The sequence below is a fragment of the Canis aureus genome, chromosome 11, assembly GCF_053574225.1.
Source record: "Canis aureus isolate CA01 chromosome 11, VMU_Caureus_v.1.0, whole genome shotgun sequence".
Taxonomy (NCBI): Eukaryota; Metazoa; Chordata; class Mammalia; order Carnivora; family Canidae; genus Canis; species Canis aureus.
In genome coordinates, this window is record NC_135621.1 from 21,106,278 (window position 1) to 21,125,217 (window position 18,940).

The 18,940-nt window shown below is 44.7% G+C and overlaps 1 protein-coding gene across 9 annotated transcripts in view; it reads left to right on the forward strand.

The window, feature by feature from the left end:
• The window catches only part of LOC144323513 (uncharacterized), a 35,408-nt gene extending 18,340 nt beyond the window's left edge, over nt 1-17,068 (forward strand). For 3 of the 9 annotated variants that reach the window (XR_013388923.1, XM_077914073.1, XM_077914065.1), the window contains 2 exons: nt 517-1,785; nt 15,211-17,068. The gene's annotated coding sequence lies outside the window, so the exon portion shown is untranslated. Of the gene's footprint in view, nt 1-516; nt 2,426-15,210 lie in introns of all 9 variants that reach the window. The other 6 variants (XM_077914072.1, XM_077914070.1, XM_077914066.1 and 3 more) reach the window with 6 other exon arrangements.
• Nucleotides 17,069-18,940: the final 1,872 nt, after the last annotated feature.

Consider the following 18,940-nt stretch of genomic DNA (forward strand, 5'->3'; position numbering starts at 1 on the left):
CTCGCTTCTCACGCACATCCGTGGATGACCACCACCAGCTCCTCAAAGGAAGGGCCCTGTCTTGCACATTTAAAAATAGTCCACGGTGTCTTTCTCCGAGGCTGGCACCTACGAAGGGCGCCGAATCTTTCGTGACTCAGTGTCAGAAAATTGCATCCGAAGGCATAGGGCACTGAAAACACTTGCCCAGCAGCCCCTTGGGCACAGGCCCCCCGGGCCGGCCAGCAGCTCGCGGCCAGAGGACGCCTCTGCCCTCCCGGGGCCCTGGCTCTCCGACTGGAGAGGCTGTTGGGGTCCCGTCTGTGCATCTGTGGAGCCGCGGGAGGGACACGCCGGGTGGACTTGGGTGACCCCCATGAGGGAGTCCCAGGCTCTGCACCTGGAGAGCACCCCCCCCCCAAACCTCCAGGAGCTTGATTAGAACAATGTCTGGGGAAGACAATCTTTTTTGGCTTCAACTAACAAAGAGATTCAGAGCCTGAGCCAGCGAGCCAGCCGCTTGCCTGTCTTCCCCAGGCTGCCGAGCAGCGCCGGGCGGGCGGCGTGTTCCAGAAAGGTGTTGCAGGAACTGGCGCGTCCTCCGGCTGGTCTCAGCTGCAATCCGCTCTACGCGGGGATGAAGTGGTTCCAAGTGGATTTGTCTCAAGAGGAAGGATGCTCGGCGGCGTTCTCAGCAGGCGCCTGCACCCCCTGCCTGCCCACCCGCCCGCCCGGCCGGCCACCAGCTCCGGGGCACTTCACTTCCATTTAAGTGGTATTTTTCCCTCCAAAAGCATTACATGCACACTATAGAAAACAGAGAAGAGTGAAAAGAAAATAATCCTAATCCAGTCACTCAAGCAAAAGCTATTACTACCTTTTTCTTTTTTTTTCCAGGTTTCTTTTTTTGTTTCTTTCTTTCTTTCTTTCTTTCTTTCTTTCTTTCTTTCTTTCTTTCTTCTTTCTTTTCTTTTTTCTTCTTCCCCCCCTTTTTTTTTTCTGTTTCCTTCTGGACCTTTCCTTTGTCTCCAAACTCTAAACTGGAAGAGCTGATGGGGCCGCGGGCCAGGCCCTATTCTGAGTGCCCCACAGACCGTGTCCCCTGCTCCCTCCAGCAGCTGTGGAACCCTCACCACGTGGAGTCCTACTGGGGGAGAGCTGCCCAGCGATCCAGCACCCTGGAGTCGGGCTGAGCAGGAACAGGAGCCCGGGGTCCCTACTGCGCAGACGGAGCCTTGGTCACTGCCTGGCCCAGCGCTTTCCCACAACAGAAGGGCGGCCGCACATGAAGTGTGTCTTTGGGCTCAACTCTTTGTGAACGTGTTTATGACCTGGGTGCCCCGTCCCCCCATGGCTGGGTATTCCGGGTCTTTCCAAACGCTCTCAGTGGTCAGCAAGGTGGCGGGGAACACTTTATTTCTTGGTGGCATTTCAGGTTAGGACAGACCAGGGGACTTCCTCCATCACGTGATGACGGTCGGACCGAGCGGCTGGTTTGCCTTGATGGCATCTGCACCCGCGGGGTCACAGGAGTGGCAGGTGTCTCTCCCCCTGCTCCGCACACAAATCTCCGATGGCAGCCTTGTCCCTGTCAATGCAGCTGCTAAATTATGGAGCCAGGATTTGGACCCAGGTCCAGCTGGCTGCAAACCCTACACCCCTCCCTGCAGACAGGGGTGCCTCCCTCCTCATTCATTCACTCACTCATCATTCATTCCTTCTTTGTCCAGGTGCTGAGCTGGGCGTGGAGTCAACACGAGTGTGCAAGATGAGCAAAGCCCCCTGCAAGCAGGAGCTTATGTTCACGTGCGTGGTGTGCTGTGTGCACCATATGTGCTGTGGTGCGTGTGTGGGTGTGTGCGTCTAACCACAGACAACAAGCTAGTAAATAAGTGCACAAGCAAGATCAGCCCTAAGTGCGGTGTCTGCAGAGGGAGCACCAACGCCGGGCCGTGGGGTGGGGAGCTCCAGGAGGGGAATGTGGGGGCGACACCGGGTGCCCAGGACGATCCCTCCCAGTGGGTGTCGTGTAAGCTGGAGATGCTTTGTCCTCAGGAGCGTGCAAACGGTGTGGAGGCTCTCAAAGCTGCCGGCTGCACGTCCAGGGCTGGGGACTGGGAACAGGTACCAGCAGGTGCGCAGGGATGATGGGGACCAGACTTGGTGGCTCCGCTGATGCTGCCTGAGCAGAGCAGATCACAGAAGGCCCCGTCTAGGTCCTGCTGGGGCCCCGGGCATTCCTGGGGAGCCCGTCCCGGCTGGGGTGCTGAAGCCACAGCTGACACCTGGGGTGACCACCAGAGCCAGGCCCACGCTCAGCTACGCCAGCGACGGAGACCGCTGTTTGAGGGCAGATGTGCTCCCCGTGTCCCAGGCAGCTGCTCCAACAAGGGCCCTGGGGTCTGCTGGAGGCCCCATCTGCCAGATGGCAGCAACACCATGCCAGGTGGGCTGTCCCCTGCTCCATCAGCCGGGGAGGCGGGGAAATGGAGGCTGAAGGTTGGAGCGCGATGTGCTGTTGCATTGACCAGGTTCAGGGGAGGGTCGCGTCTACACTCGTGGGAGACACTGGTCTGTAGCTTTCCTTTCTCATACTGTCTGGCTGGTGTTGATATCAAGGTCACGTGGACCTCATGGAATGGGTTGGAAATATTTCCTCTGCTTCTAATTTCTGGTAGGGATGTGAAGAATTGGCAAATTTTTTTAAAGATTTTATTTATTCATGAGAGACACAGAGAGAGAGAGACAGAGACACAGGCAGAGGGAGAAGCAGACTCCATACAGGGAGCCCAACGCGGGACTCGATCCCAGGACCCCAGGATCACGCCCTGAGCCGAAGGCAGACACTCAACCTCTGAGCCACCCAGGGTCCCCAGTATAATTTCTTTCTTAAATGTTTGACAGAATTTTTTTTTTGTTTTTTTTTGTTTGTTTGTTTGTTTGTTTTTTTTTTTGTTTGACAGAATTTACCAGTGAAACAATTGGACTGGTGCTGTGTTTTTTGTTTCCTGCTTTTTTTTTTTTTTTTTGTAACATGAATTAACTATTTATTCAATTTTCTCAATATATATAAACCATTCAGATGATCTATTTCTCCTTATGGATGTTTTGGTAGTTTGTGTCTGTCGAGGAATTAATTGGTCTATTGAATTTAAGTTATCAAATTTGTGGGCATAAACTTGTTCGTAGGATTCTTTTATTTTCTTTTTAACATCCATGAGATCAGGGATGATGGATCCTCTTTTGTTTCTGATATTAATAATTGATGTCCTCTCCTTTATTTTCTTGGTTAGACTAGCTAAGGGTTTTCAATTTTATTGATTTTTTTAAAAGAATCTATTTTTGGTTTCATTGATTTTTCTCTGCTGATTTCTACTCTTTGACTTAATTGATCTGCTCTAATTTTTATTATTTTTTTCCTGTTTGAGTTTTAATTACTCTGCTCTCTCCAGTTTCCTAAGGTTGAAAGTACCTTGCTGAATTTAGATGTTTTTTCTTTTGTAATATATACACTAATAGCTATAAATTTCCCTCAAAGCACTTTATTCACTGTGTAACTCAGATTCTGATTGTACATTTTTATTAAATAAACTTTTAAAATCTTAGGGCAGTTTTAGTTTTACAGGAAAATCACAGATACAAAGAGGACCCATATATCCCACATCCCAATTCCTTTATTTTTAACCATATACATTAATGTGGTCCATTTATTACTACTAACAAACCCATGTTGATACAGTATTGTTACCTAAAATCTGTACTTTACTCAGATTTTCTCTGTTGTTAACCAATGTCCTAGGATCCCACATTATATTTAGCTCCTCTTGGATGTGGTGGTTTTTCAGACATTTCTTGTTTTCAATGACCTTGGCAGTTTTGAAGAATACTAATCAGGTCTTTTACGGGATGTCCTTTAATTTGTTGTATTTTAATTTTCATTTAGTTGGCTTTAACTTTTCTGGAGTCTTTTTCTTTAACCCATGTGTTATTTAAAAGTGTGTTATTCCATCTCAAAGTCATTTGGGATTTTCCAGCTACTTTTCTGCATTTTATTTTTAACTTTGTTGTGGTCTGGGAACATACTCTGTCTGATTTCTATTTTAAAAAATTTGTTAAGCTGTGTTTTATGGGCCAAAATGTGGTCTGTCTTGCTGAGTCTCAGGAAAACTTGAGAAGAATATGCATTGAACTATTGTTGGATGAAATATTCTATGAATGTCAATTAAATCAAGTTGATCAGTGGTGCTTCTCAGTTCAACTATGTCCTCACTAATATGCTGGGTCAGAAGAGTGTTGGAGTCTCCAACAGTCATAGTGGATTTGTCTATTTATCCTTGTGATTCTATCAGATTTTGCTTTGTGTATTTTGATGTTCTGTTGGTAGGTGCATACATGTTTAGGAATGTTATATGTTTGTGGAGAATTGACCCCTTTACCTTGTTCTGAAGTTGGATGCATCTAAAATTTCGTAGTTATTCCAACTTTATTTTTATTATTGTTAGTTTGATATAGCTTTCTTTATCCCTTTACTTCTAGCCTCTCTGTGTCTTTATATTTAAAGTGGGTTTCTAGGAGACTGCTTATAGTTAGATCTCCCTCTTTTTTCTTATTTACTATGACATTCTGGTTTTGGTATATTTGGACCATTAAGAGTGATTAAGAGTGATTATTGGTGTAGTCGGATTAGTTTCTACCATGTTTGTAATTATTTTCTATTTATTGCATTTGTTTTTCATTTCTTTTCTCTTTTTTCTTCTGCCTATTATGGTTTTAATTGGGCATTTTATATGATTGAATTTCCTCTCATTTCTTAGTAAATGATTATACTCTTTAGTGGTTGTCCTGGAGTTTCTAATATAAAGTTGAATATTTGGGGTCCATCTCCAGTAATACTATACTGCTTTACATACATTGTGCTTATGGTATCACTTTCTCCTTCCCATCACTATGGCACTGCTGTCATTTATTTTAACTCTCCGTATGCTATTATCACTCAATATATTGTTATTATTTCAAGAAATTGATTATCTTTTAGATCCATTAAGAATAAAAAAAAGACTTTTACCTTCATTTTTTTCTTCTCTGTTACTCTTCCTCTTTAAATGTAGATCCAAGTTTTTGACCTATGTCATTTACCTTCTCCTTGAAATACATTTTTAAACTTTTCTTGCAGAGCAGGTTTGTAGGTGATGAATTCTCTCTGTTTTGTTTGTCTGAGAAAGTAAATGAAATGCCATAAGACTAATAACAACCACCATAATAATAACAGATTTATATTTTACAGCCCTTTATAGCTTATAGAAGCCTTTCATTGACCTCTTTTTCTCCACAGAGCTAATTGTTTTATCCTTGGTACCCCCCATCTCCTACATTTCCTGTTTTGCATCCATCCACACTCCATAATTGCTGACTTATGTTGCTGTCTCTTCCACCAGACAGTGAGTCATTAAAGGCGGTGGCTGTGTCTGCTTAATTGTTTCATCTTCATAAACCTGACAGTCTCTCAGTATACACATTTTTAATTAATAGACTTAATTTTTAGAGTTTTAGATTTACAGAAAAATTGAACAGATAGCACATAGAGCTCCCATATGGCTCCATCTCCATACACTTTCCTCTATTATTAACATCTTGCATTAGTGTGGTACATTTGTTACAATTAATGAACCAATATTGATATATTATTATTAACTAAAGTCCATAGTTTACACTTTGGTTCACTCTTTGTGTTGTAAAGTTCTCTGAGTTTTAACAAATGCATAATGTCATCACCCACCATTACACTTTTCTTCAGAATACTTCCTCCACTCTGCAAATCACCTGTGCTTCACCTACACATCTCTCCCTACTGCCTCCATAGCTTTGCCTTTCTTATAATGCCACATCATTGAAATAATATATTATGGGACCTTTTCAGAGAGGCTATGTTCACTTAGCAATGTCCATTTAGGGTTCTTCAGTGTCTTTTCATGGCTTGATCACTCATTTGTTTTAAATTGCTGAATAGCATTACGATATACAGCTGTATTACAGTTTGTTTATCCCTTCATCTACTGAAGAAAATCTTAGTTTCTTCTGTTTTTTTTTTTGGGGGGGGGACTGGAAACTGAATAAGATCACATCAAACATTTATTAGATTTTGTTGTTGTTGTCATTGTTGTTATTATAGACATGTTTTCCAATCAGTTGGGTAAATACCTAAAAGCACAATTACTGATCTCTTGGTAAGAGTATGTTTGGTTTTGTAAGAAACTGCCCAACTGCCAACGGAGGCTGTACTATTCTGCATTCCCACACCATCCATGAATAAGAGTTCTTGTTGCTTCACATCCTCACCAGAATGTCAGTGTCCTGGAATTTTGCCATTCTAATAGGTGTCTGGTGGTATCTTGTTGATTTAGTTAGCAATTTTCTGACATACAATGTTGAATATATTTTAAAATGCTCATTTGCTATCTGTAAATCTTCTTCGGTGGGATTTCTGTTCAGATCTTTTCTTCATTTTTAAAAACTTGGTTGGTTGTTTTCTTACTGTTGTTTTAATAAATTTGAGAAACTTAGTGTTAACAACTTCTTTGTGTATTTTAGATATGAGTACTTTATGACATATGTAGTTTGCAACAACTATCTCTCAGTCTGTGGCTTGTCCTCATTCTCTTAACAGTATCTTTGGCAGAGTAGAAAATGTTAATTTCAGTGAAATCCAACCTGTCAATTTTTTCATGGATAATGCTTTTGATGTAGTATCTAAATAGTCATCTCTAAACCCTGTAACCTAGATTTTCTCCTATGTTATCTTTTAGAAATTTTGTTTTTTTTTTTTAAAGATTTTATTTATTTATTCATGATAGTCACAGAGAGAGAGAGAGAGGCAGAGACACAGGCAGAGGGAGAAGGAGGCTCCATGCAGGGAGCCCGACGTGGGATTCGATCCCGAGTCTCCAGGATCGCGCCCTGGGCCAAAGGCAGGCGCCAAACCACTGCGCCACCCAGGGATCCCATCTTTTAGAAATTTTGTAGTTTGGAACGCCTGGGTGGCTCAGTAGTTGAGTGTCTGCCTTTTGCTCAGGACATGGTCCTGGATTCCCGGGATCAAGTCTCACATTGGGTTCCCTGCATGGAGCCTGCTTCTCCCTCTGTCTCTGTCTCTGTCTCTATCTCTATCTCTGTCTCTGCCTCCTCTCTCTCTCTCTGTCTCTCATGAATAAATAACATCTTTAAAAAAACAAAATTGTAGTTTTGTATTTTAAAATTAGGTTCATGATCCATTTTGAGTTAAGTGTGTGTGTGTGTGTGAAGTAGATTTGTGTCTAAATTTATTTTTCTTGTGTATAGATGTGCAAATGTTCAACATTATTTCTTGAAAAGACTATTCTCCTTTAAATTGCCTTTGCTCATTTGAAAAGATCAATTGCTTATATTTGTGTAGGCCTGTTCTGGGCTTTATATTCTGTTCTATTGATTTTTTTGAGAGAGAGAGAGAGAGAGAGAGAGAGAAAAGGCAGTAGGGAGAGGCAGAGACAGAGGGAGAGAGAGAATCCCAAGCAGGCTTTATACCCAGCATAGAGCCCAACTTGGGACTTGATCCCATGATCCCAAGATCATTATCTGAAGCAAAATGAAGAGTCAGAGACTCAGCCAACTGAGCCATCCAGGTGCTCTAATCTATTTTTTTTATTCTTTTCTTTCTAATACAGTATTTTCTTGATTACTGAAGCTTTATAATAAATCTTGAAGTCAAGTATTATCAGTCCTCTGACTTTGTTTTTCTTCATATTAGGTTGGTTATTATGGATCTTTGCTTTTTCAGATAAAATTTAGAATCGATTTTCCATATCCACAAACTAACACGGTAGAATTTTGTGGTTGCCTTGGCTTTATAGATCCAGTTGAAAGGAATTGACATATTAACAATCCATGAAGATGAAAAGGTCTCCATTTATTTTGGTCTTCTTTGATTCTTCTCATCAATTTTGTTAGTTTCCTCATGTATATCTTGTATAGATATAGTTAGATTTATATGTAAGTATTTACTTTTTTTTGCTAACGTAAGTGATATTGTGTTTCTAATTTCAAATTCTAATTGTTCGTTGCTCATAAAAGCAATTGACTTTTATATACTGACCCTGTATCCTGCAACCTTGCTTTATAACTTATTACTTCTAAGGTGGTGTGTGTGTGTGTGTGTGTGTGTGTGTATTTTTTAGGATTTTCTGCAAGACAATTATGTCATCTGTAAACAAGAACCACTTTATTTCTTCTTTCCCTATCTGTATCTGTATAGCTTTTTTTTTTTCTTGTCTTATTGCATTAGCTAGGACATCTAGGACGATTTGAATAGAAGTGGTGATAGGCTACATCTGATAAATAGTAGTGGGCAGAGTTGCTCATGAGTTCCTTTATTATCTTTTTAATGTCTATGGAATCAGTGATGATCATGCTTTGATTTCTGATCAGTAATTTGTGTCTATACTTAGTTCTTGCTTAGTGCAGCTAGAAGTTTATCACATTTATTGATCTTTTTGAAGAACCAGCTTTTAGTTTCATTGATCTCAATTGATTGCCAATTTTTGTTTCTGCTCCAATTTTTATTATTTATTTTATTCTACTTACTTTAATTTGCTCTTCTTTTAAGAGTTTCTTAAGGTAGAATATTGATTTTCTGTCTTTCTTCTTTTCTGATAGATGCACTCAATGCTATAAATTTCCCTCTAAGCCTTGTTCTTGATGCATCTCACAAATTTTGATAGATTGGGCTTTCATTTTCATTTAATTAAATATATCTTAAAAATTCTCTTGAGATATTTTTTGATCCATGTGTTATTTAGCAGTGTGTAGTTTACTTTCCAAGCATTTTGAGATTTTCCAACTTGTTTTCTGTTATTGATTTCAAGTTTAATTCTGTTGTGGTATGCAAGAATACTTTCTATGATTTATATTCTTTTAAATTTGTGAAGGTGTGTTTTATGGCTAAGAATGTCTATTTTGGTTAACGTCCCATGTGAGCTTAGGAAGAGCATGTGTTCTGCTGTTGTTGAGTGAAGAATTCTATAAATGTCAATTATATCCAGTTGATTGATAGTGCTGTTCGGTTCAACTATGTCCTTACTGATTTCGTGTCTGCTGGATCTGTCAATTACTAATGGGGGGTGTTGAAGTTTTCAACTCCAATAGTGGATTTGTCTGTTTCTCCTTGTATTTCTCTCAGTTATTTGCCCCACATATTTTGACACTTGTTAGGTGAGTTCACGTTAAAGACTCTTATGTATCTGTGGGTAATTGATCCTTTTATCATGATGTAATGCTCCTCTTTATTCCTGATAATTTTCCCTATTTTGAAGGGTGCTTTGTCTGAAATTAATGAAGTCCCCTAAGTTTTCTTTTGATCGGTATTGACATGGTATATCTTTCTCCATCTCTTGATTCAATGTATCTGTGTCTTTGAATTGAAAAAGGGTTTCTTATACATAACCTATAGTTTCTTTGTCATCCACTTTGACAGTAACTGCCTTTCCTTGGGTGTATTCAGACTATTCACCTTTAAAGTAATTATAGGTAGAGGTGGATCACTACTTACCATGGTTCTAACTGTTTTCTATTCATTACACTTGCCAGTTATTGACATTAAAAAAAATTCCTCTCTTTTTCTGCTTTCTCTAGTTTTAATTGAGCATCTTATCATTCCATTTCTGTCCTCTGTTAGTATACATTTATACGTATATATCTCCCTAGCCTTTGCAATATGCATTCACAACTTATCTATCTTCAAATGACACCGTGTAGTCAGGTTGCAGGTGGTGTAGGGATAGCAGAGTATTCTGGATCTCCCCCCTCCACTCCTTATAATATTGCTGTCATTCCTTTCACTCATTAATATATTCTAATCACCTAGTACCTTATTGTTATTATTACTTTGAACAGTTATCTATTAAATTAAGAATAAGCAAAATAAAATATTTTATTAGACTTTTCTTCTTTCTCTGGTGCTCTTCATTTCTTTCTGTAGATCTGAGTTTTCATCTATATAATTTTCCTTTTCTCTGAAGAATGTCTTTTATCATTTCTTGAAGAGCAGGTCTTCTGTCGGCAAGTGTCCTCAGTTTTTATTTGTCTGAGAAAGTACTTCTTCACTTTTGAAGGCTAACTGTGCTGAATACAGACATCCAGATCGGTGCATTTTGCTTTCAACTCTTTAAATATTTGACTCCAATCTCTTCTTACTTTCATGGTTTTTAGAGAGGAATCTAATAATGTAATTCTTATCCTTGTTGCACGAAGGGTAAGCTTTTTCCTCTGGTTTGTTTCTTTCAAGGTTTCTTTTTGTCTTTGGTTTCCTGCAGTGTGAATATAATAAGCCTATAGATAGAGTTTGGTTGCTTATTATGCTTGGTGTTTTCTGAGCTTCTGGAATCTGTGGTTTGGTTTCTGTGATTAATTTTGGTAGATTCTTAGCCATGATTACCTCAAATATTGCATATTCTCTGGCCTTCTTCTCTCTTATCTTTCTGGTATTCCATTACCCATATACAACTTCTTTTGTAATTATTCTGCAGTTTTTGAGTATTCTGTTCCACGTTGTTTTCTTATTTCTATTTCATTTTGCAAATTTTTATTTTTATTTATTTTATTTTTATTATTTTTTAATTTCAAAAATATTTCATTCCTGAGAGACATAGAGAGAGATAGAGACAGAGAGAGAGGCAAAGACACAGTGAGAGGGAGAAGCAGGCTCCATGCAGGGAGCCCAACATGGGACTTGATCCCAGGTCTCCAGGATCAGGCCCTAGGCTGAAGGTGGTGCTAAACCACTGAGCCACCTGGGCTGCCCTCATTTTGCAAATTTTTATTGATGTATCTTTAAGATCACTGATTTATTTATTTATTTCTTTGGCCATGTCTGGTCTACTCTGATAGCCTATCAAAGGCATTTCTTCATTTCTGTTAAATTGTTTTTGATTTATGTAATTTCCCTTTGATTTTTTTTCTTTGAGTTTTCATCTCTATCATTAAATTACCCATCTGTTCTTGAATGTTGTCTTCTTTCCACTGAGCCCTTGGCATATTAATCATAGATGTGTTAAATTCCCAGGTTGATAATTCCAGCATCTGTGCAGTGTCTGAGTCTGCTTTGTTTCTTCAGACTGTGGTTTTGTCTGCCTTTTGGCATGCCTTTTAATATTTTTTCTTGAAAGCTGGAAATGGCATATCTGGTAATAGGAACTGAGGAAATCAGGCTTTTAGAGTAAGGTTTTAAGTTGTTCTGCCGGAGAGTGGGACTGTGTTTGGTGGTTGCTCATGTGCCAGAGGCTCCAGTTCCTTTGTTCGTTTGCCGCCCCCCGCCCCCATTGCTTCTGGGTTTCCCTAACACTTCCTTCTTAAATAGAGTCTGTATCTTGACGCTCCTTCTTCTTTAACCACCCTCCCCCCTCCACCATCATACTGGAGCCTGATTGGTAATAAGGTATTGAGGAAGGCAAGTGTTTCATGGTTTTATGATTACATTTGACTTTTAAATTAAAAAAAAAATTAAAGATTTTATTTATTTATTTATTTATTTATTTATTTATTTGAGAATGAGAGAGAGAGAAAGAATGAGTGGGGGTGGAGAGAGGTAGAGGGAGAGGAGAAGCAGAGTCTTCGTTGAGCAGGGAGCCTGACCTGGGACTCGATTCCAGGACCCTGGGATCATGACCTGAACTGAAGGTGGATGCTTCACTGACTAAGCCACCAGGCACCCCATGTTTAATTTTTTTTTTCTTAGTGGGCCTGAGTTCTTGAGCTATGACCTTCAGATGTGCTTTTTATCTGTTTATTCTCCCCTTACTGAGATAAGAGTGCTAGAAGTCAGGTCAGGCTCTGGGAAAGTAGCTTCCCTTGAGGACAGGCAGGCTTCGTTAGGGAGAACAGAACCCCTCAGGCATAGCTGGCCACTCCCCCCACTCCCCTGCCCCGTCCTTCCTTAGTGCACTCGTCTTAGGACTTTCACCGTGAGACCCAGCTGAGAGAAATGCCACAAAACCTGGGCCCCCAGCAGTTTTCAGCCCTCCAGGGGCAGCCTCCAGACTTGCATCCATCCTTGCATGAATGTCCTACCGGATCCTGGCCCGCAGCTCCTGCTCCCAGGAAGCCGGCCTCAGCTGTGATTCTCTGCCTCCCTGTCTCTCTCTTCGGTTGTCAGGGCGGCACTGTGCCGTGGGGCCTCAATTCTCTGATAGACCTAAGTTGTTGATTTTCAATTTGCTCATTGTATTTTCATATTGTGAAGATAGGAGTGACGATCCTTAAGCTCTTTTCATGCTGGAGATGAACTGTATTTTTCCAGTGGGATCCCAGCACCCTGGCAGGTGCTTCACTACGCCCCCCCCCCCCAGTGGGAGAGAGATGCTCACCGCTGGCACCAGGTTCCTTGCTGCTGACTTGCCTTCCACCCTCCTTCCTTCCTGGCCCCATGGCACAGTGGGGACAGGCCGCCATGAGCACAAGAGGCAGATGGCATTGCAAGGTCTGGTTGGAATATGGCCTCGTGCTGAAACTTTCTGTAGGTAGAATTCTGTCCCAGGATTCCTCAGCTGAGCCACGTGCTTGCCCTAGTTCAAGGCTGTAGGACCTGTCCTGGCTGTGTCTGTCTGTGACCTAACGTGTGTGATGGGAAGTGGAAGAGTCAGGATGGCACGCTGGCTCTGCAGGTGGACTGCGGGTGGGCGTGAGGGCCGAGAGCTGTGACTTTGATCTGAGTGCTGTGAGCAGGCCTCCGCGGGCTCCTTTCCCTCACTCCTCATGCCTCCTGCTCTGCACCCACACATTCAGAGTTGCACGCTCTCCAACCTGCAGAGCCCGCCGTCTGCACAGCTCCCTGCCCCGCCCGCCCTCCCACTCTGTTTCCTGCTCTGCAGCCAGGCTGGTCTGTAAGAGAAAAGATCAGATACTGCTGTTCACCTGCTCCACACCTCTGGAGCTTGCCCTATCCCTAAACTAAAGCCCCGGGCCCTGGCCCTGGCTGGCAAGTCCTGGGCCTCTCTGGTCCTTCCTCCTGGGCCCCCGTGGGCTCACCCGCTGGACGGCCCTGTTCCAGCCATGTGGCCTCTCTGCTTCTCCTCAAACTCTGCAAGCTCCTCTGGTCCTGCCGTGCATGCCTGCTGGCTCTCTGCAGGGACCTCCCTCTTCGAGCTGCCTCCCCACCACCCTGCGGGGAGTACCGCTCTCCTCCCCAGCCCGACGCCCCAGCCCTCACACTGCTCCTCACCCTGTCAGGCCTCATGCAAGAAGAGAGCGTGTTCACATTTATGACACATCTCAAGACCGCACCGCAGAGCACGAAGCCCAGCACGGGGTCCTCTTGAGCCAGACCCGCTCCCTGTATGTGCATTGATTTGCTTTCTTATTGCATCTTTCTATTTTCGCGCAGAAAATAAATGTCCACCACGCTCACATCTGTGTTCTGAGCACCTGGCCTTCCAAGTGCACTTGTCCAGCTTGGGAATGAAGCTGGCAGAGACACTGGCCTCCTTTGTGGGGCTGGAAGTGGATGAAGGACAAGACCACACGGGTTCGGGTGGGATTGCTGGGTGGGATTCGCAGATCGGCTCCACATTCCCTGCAGGTGCTTCCACACCTCCCCGGGCACAGCGGCAGCTGTCTGAAGACCCCCACTCTCGGGCGGCTGGAGACAAAAGGCGAGGTTCTGGGTGGGGGCAGGAAAGTAGGGAAGGATGTCGAGCTGATAAAAACCCCTTTTACATTTGCGGCTGTAAAACTTTATAGAGATTTCTCAACACAAGACATGAATAGTAACCATGCTTCCTTTTCAGTAACTGCCAAAGCCGCCAACACCCGTGAGGCCCTTTGCAAGCGGGATAATCCCTGGGCGCCCGGCCCTGGGCAGGAGGCCCCTGGAGAAGGAGCTCCGTGTCCAGGCTGGCCTGGGAATCGGGCAGCTGCTTTCAGAGGGAGCCAGCTGGGGCCTGCCCACCCCGCTCTCTGCGGGCAGGGATGAAGTTGCCACCGAGCCGCCGAGCCTGGTCCACAGCAACCCCCAGCGGTCTATTCCAGAAACTTCTTCCCTCCCAGGACCAACTTGGGGGTGGATCCCAGATGATCTCATGCTCCACTTTGGGCTCCATTTTGCTCCCCTTTGGTGAGCTGCCCACCCCCCAATTCCCGCCCAGTGCCGGGCCTCAGCTGTTAAGGAGAGAGAGTCGCTTCGCTCATGTAGCTGATGGGACTGATCGAGAGTGAGTGGTTGCGCAGGACGCTGGGGTCCCCGGGTCCAGGCCCAGGGGCTGGAGGGCAGGAGCTAGGGCCAGAGCCAGGGAGGAGAGGCTCCCCTCCTTCTCTTCCTCCCTCCCCCAGCTGCCCCTTCCTCTCCCTCCCAGACCAGAAGGCTTCCCTAGCGGCTCTCTGCGGTCAGGCTCACTACAAAAAGGGAGCATGCCAAAGTATTCTCGTGTGTCCGACACTGCCTGTCCCCTGGCAGCCAGTCACATAGGTGATGATTCATGCTGTGACACCCAGGTGCAGGGGCTTGAGCTCTGACTGCGGGCTGCCAGGCCGGGCTGCTTCCACGGCTCACACCAACAGGGCAGGTGCCCTTCTCCTCGTCAGCCTGAGGTTCAGTGTGTGTGTGTGTGTGTGCATGTGAGTATACATATGTGTGAGTGTGTGAGCATATGTGTGCATGTGCATATTTGCGAGTATGTGTAAGCACAAAAGTATGTACGTGCATTCACACGTTTGAGCATCCATGTGCATGTGCACACACAAGAGGATGTATATATCCACACGCATGTGCACATGCACAAAAGTGTATGCATTTGTGTGAGTTTATGTGTGTGTTTGCACATTTGTACACACATGTGAATTCATGTGTATGAGTAAGTGTATGCATCTGGGTATGTGTGTGACTATGTGTGCACATGTGTTCATGTTTGTGCATGTGTGTACCTGTGTCTGTGGCTGTGTGTGCATGAGTGTGTACATGTGTGTGTGCGTGTGCGTGTGCATGCTCCCATCGCACTGCATGTCTCAGTGGAGAATGGAGAGCCGCCACTCCAGGGAGGTGTAGGCCCAGGCTGGTGTTCTCACCGGCAAGCCTCCCACATTGACCCTGAGACCCTACCCCTAACACCCCTGTCCTTGCCCTTGGGCGCCTCATCCACCCCTCCTAGCATCCTCCAGCGCCCAGGGCCCAGTGACTGTCTTCCCCAGGGCAGGCTCCCTGTCCTTGGTTTTCAGAGTCGGCCCTTGATGCACCTGCCTTGTCACTCAGCTGATGAAGATCTCTTGGAATTCAAGTCACGTGGTGCTCCTCTGAGGTCCTCCTGGGGTGGTCCTGCCCCAGTCTGCCATTTCCTCGGGCCCACAGCACAGGGGCCGGTGCCAGTCAACACCCAGAGGGACCGGCTTGGCTGCTGTCATTCTTGCCATCCTCATTAGGCTGTGCGTTTGTTGGTGACAGAAGGCTGTCTCTTGTTTCTTTGAGCCCTCAACCCCATCCCATCCATGGCAAAAGCTCTTCAGAGACAAGGAATCATCTGCTTCGTTCAAGATCCAGCCAGAGCTGCATGCATGTCCTTTCTCCCGTGCTTGGCTTTATTTCTATTCCATGCAGCCCCCAATTGGAGCAGTTCCTGTGGCCAGAGTTCCTCTGTGCTGTTTAGACCCTGGGAAGTAGCAGCACCTCGGTGCATGGGAACTTAGATGCTCCAGGGTTGCCCTTGCAGAGCACGTGGTCGCCTCAGCACACAGGACTCAACACTGAGCGGGACCCCCAGCCCACTTGAAGGAGGAAGTGACCATGCCGCACAGCGGAAGCCTGGAAGGCACCTGTGTCTCCCTATGAGTCTTCCTGACCTCGGATGAGAGACCTGCTCCTGCACGGAGCTCCAGCCCAGCCCCAGCCCTTACTTGGTGAGTTTGCAAATGGCAGCCTGTTCCCAATGGACTTTGGGCAGTGGGGTTATCTTTGGGGTAAACGTGACTTCTTCTTCAACTGGAGAACTCATGCTGTGCCCGGGATCTCCTTAGTGTCTTCAGATGCTGCACATGGGAGGTTGCTCCTGGCCCCTGAACACGGACATGGGGTGCCTCTGCACTCTGGACCTGTTCTCATGTGCCACGTTCAGTGTAAGCAAACCCCAGCTCCTTCCACAAACAGACAGACACAGACCCTACACTGTCATGCTACTGTACACACTCAATTTGGCAATTTATGTTTGTACTCAATGTTATATGAAAAGCCCTTTTTGTTTTATTACATGGAACTTTTCACAATGACTGTAAATGCTGCCTAATAGCCCGTCAAGTAGATTTGTCATAATTTACTTACTTTCTGCTCCACCCTCCCACAAACACACCATTGACGTCCTCTTGTCTATTGGCTCATGTTCGAAAAAGAACCTTCTGGATCCTCCATTGGACAGGGCCTTTGGGAAGGCCCAGTTGGAGTCAGGGAGGCTAATTGGAGGCTGATGCAGCAATGGAGTCTTGGGTAGAGCATGCCTACATATGTCCATTGTACATTTTGTTGTAATTATTTCTCTTCCTCCTGTGACTCTGAACAATTCAAAACCAAGGTCTCTGCCTCACTCAATTTTGTACAGTGAAGCCTTCACACAGAATCTGGTCCCAGGAGTCATCCAGTGAATGTAGATTGAACACTGAGTGAGTGGTGAGCAGTCAGGGAGAGCAGAGGTCATGAACCTCATGCAGGCCAGAGAAGGCTCACTGAGGTTCCAATCAGATTCCTGGATACCTGGCAAAGGATAGAGGAGCATCTCAGAGAGCAAAGTTTGCACCAAGAGCCAAAACCTAGAGTAGATTGATTTCGGTTCCATTAAGGAAGACTTTCGGGACACCCGGGTGGCTCAGCGGTTGAGTGTCTGCCTTCAGCTCAGGGCGTGATCCCATGGACCTGGGATGGAGTCCTGCATCGGAGTCCTTGCAGAGAGCCTGCTTCTCCCTCTGCCTGTGTCTCTGCCTCTCTCTGTGTCTCTCATGAATTAATAAATAAAATCTTAAAAAAAAGGACAACTTTCAATTAAGAAGGATTTCCACTGGGAATGACTGATTAAAAGCAAGAGTTGTATCATCACTTTCTGGTTCCTATCACTGGTTATTTTGCTTCACAGTTTGGATACCTCCAATATATTATACACGTGTGTGTTTATTTTTGTCTTTCTTTCCTTGTAGAGGGAAAGAATTTCTTTTTTCACTACTAAAACTCCAGTTACTTGAACTATGATGCATGCATTGAAGGCCCTCAAATAACATGTTGTGAAGGAACAGATGGACAGGTAGGTGGATGGATGCATATATGGATAGATGATGGATAAATCAATGGATGGACTGATGGCTAGGTGGTTGGGTGAGTGGATGGGTGGATGGATGGGTGATGGATAAGTAGGCTGGTGGATGAATGGATGGATAGATCGATGGATAGATGGATGGTTGAATGAGTGGGTGAGTGAATGGATGGATGGATCAGTAGGTGGGTGATGACGAATAGATGGATGGATGATGGATAAGTAGGCAGGTGGATCAAAGGAAGGCTAGATGAATGGATAAGTGGATGGATGAATGAATGAGTGGTGAGTGGGTAGACAGGTGGGTAAGTGAGTGGGTGCATGGGAAGGTGGATGGATATTGTTGGACTAGATGGCCTCCAAGGTTTCATTCAATGATGGAATCTGCCTGCTAAGATCTGCCTCCTTCACTGCATTATTTCTGCAGCTTTTTGATCTTGAATAACTTGATGTGGCTCCCTAGGGGGTCCTTTGTCTCTGTCCTCTCCACATCCACTTCCTGACTAAGCACCTGCTCCTTTCTACTGGTTGTCACCTTGGACTCAGGTCCGTCCTCTCCTTCCGCGGTGCAATCAAGCAAAGCAGGGCTGAGACCAGTGTTTGCCAAACGCCCCTCAGGTAGTGACAGGTGGCCTGAGAAATAACAAAAATAGTGCCTTAGGTCTTTCTCTTGGAGATTCGAAATGCTCCTTAGCACTTCTAAGGCTCTAAAATGGGTCCATCAGGCTAACTAACCCATGTAACGAAGGCTTCCCCAAATTAGTTGACCATGAAGCCCTTCTGTGTTCAGGACTGAAACACATCACCTAGTGGGTGACACTGGATTTGGGTGTTGCATAGACCTGGGCTAGAATCCGGGGTCTGTTTCCTACCAAGCAGACAGCTTCACTGCCCTGCTTCTTCATTTATGAAACAGGGATAGGATCTCAGGGACATAAAAAGAGAAAGCACAACAGCATTCAGCGCAGTGCCCGGTGTGGACACTCGACAAATAACACCCGTATATTAGTCTCCATTTTTATTTGTTGTTTATTTATTTTTATTGAGGTACGATTGGCATCTAACGCTGCATTACTTAGGGGTACAACGGGATGCTTCATATTCGTATACACTGCACAATGAGCACCATGGTGAATCTAATTAACACCTGTCACCCTACATAGTTGCAGACATTTTTTTCTTGTGATGACAACTTTCAAGACTTTACCTCCTGGCAACTTTCAAATACGCGACACGGTGTTAGCCGCAGTCACCATGCTGCACATCCCTCCTATCCTCCTGACTTGGTGATTTTATAACTGGAAGTTTATACCTTTGGCCGCTTCTTTCGCCTCTTTTGCTTCCCCCCCTCCCCCCCTCTGGCATCACTAGTCTGAGCTGTGTCTGTGAAATTTGCTACTTGCTTTTTTTTTTTTTGGATTCCTCTTGGAAGTGAGATCATTCAGTATTTTCCTTCTCGTCTGACTTATTTCACTTAGCATAATGCCCTAGAGGTCCATTCCTGTGGCTGTCAACGGCAGGATCCCGTTCTACATTATGGCTGAGCGGTCAGCACATCTTCTTTACCCATTCACCCATTCTTCTATCCGTGGACGCTTGGGTATAGGAGTCACTTTGGTCGTGGTAAAATACACACAATGGGACGTGTACGAGTAGTGACA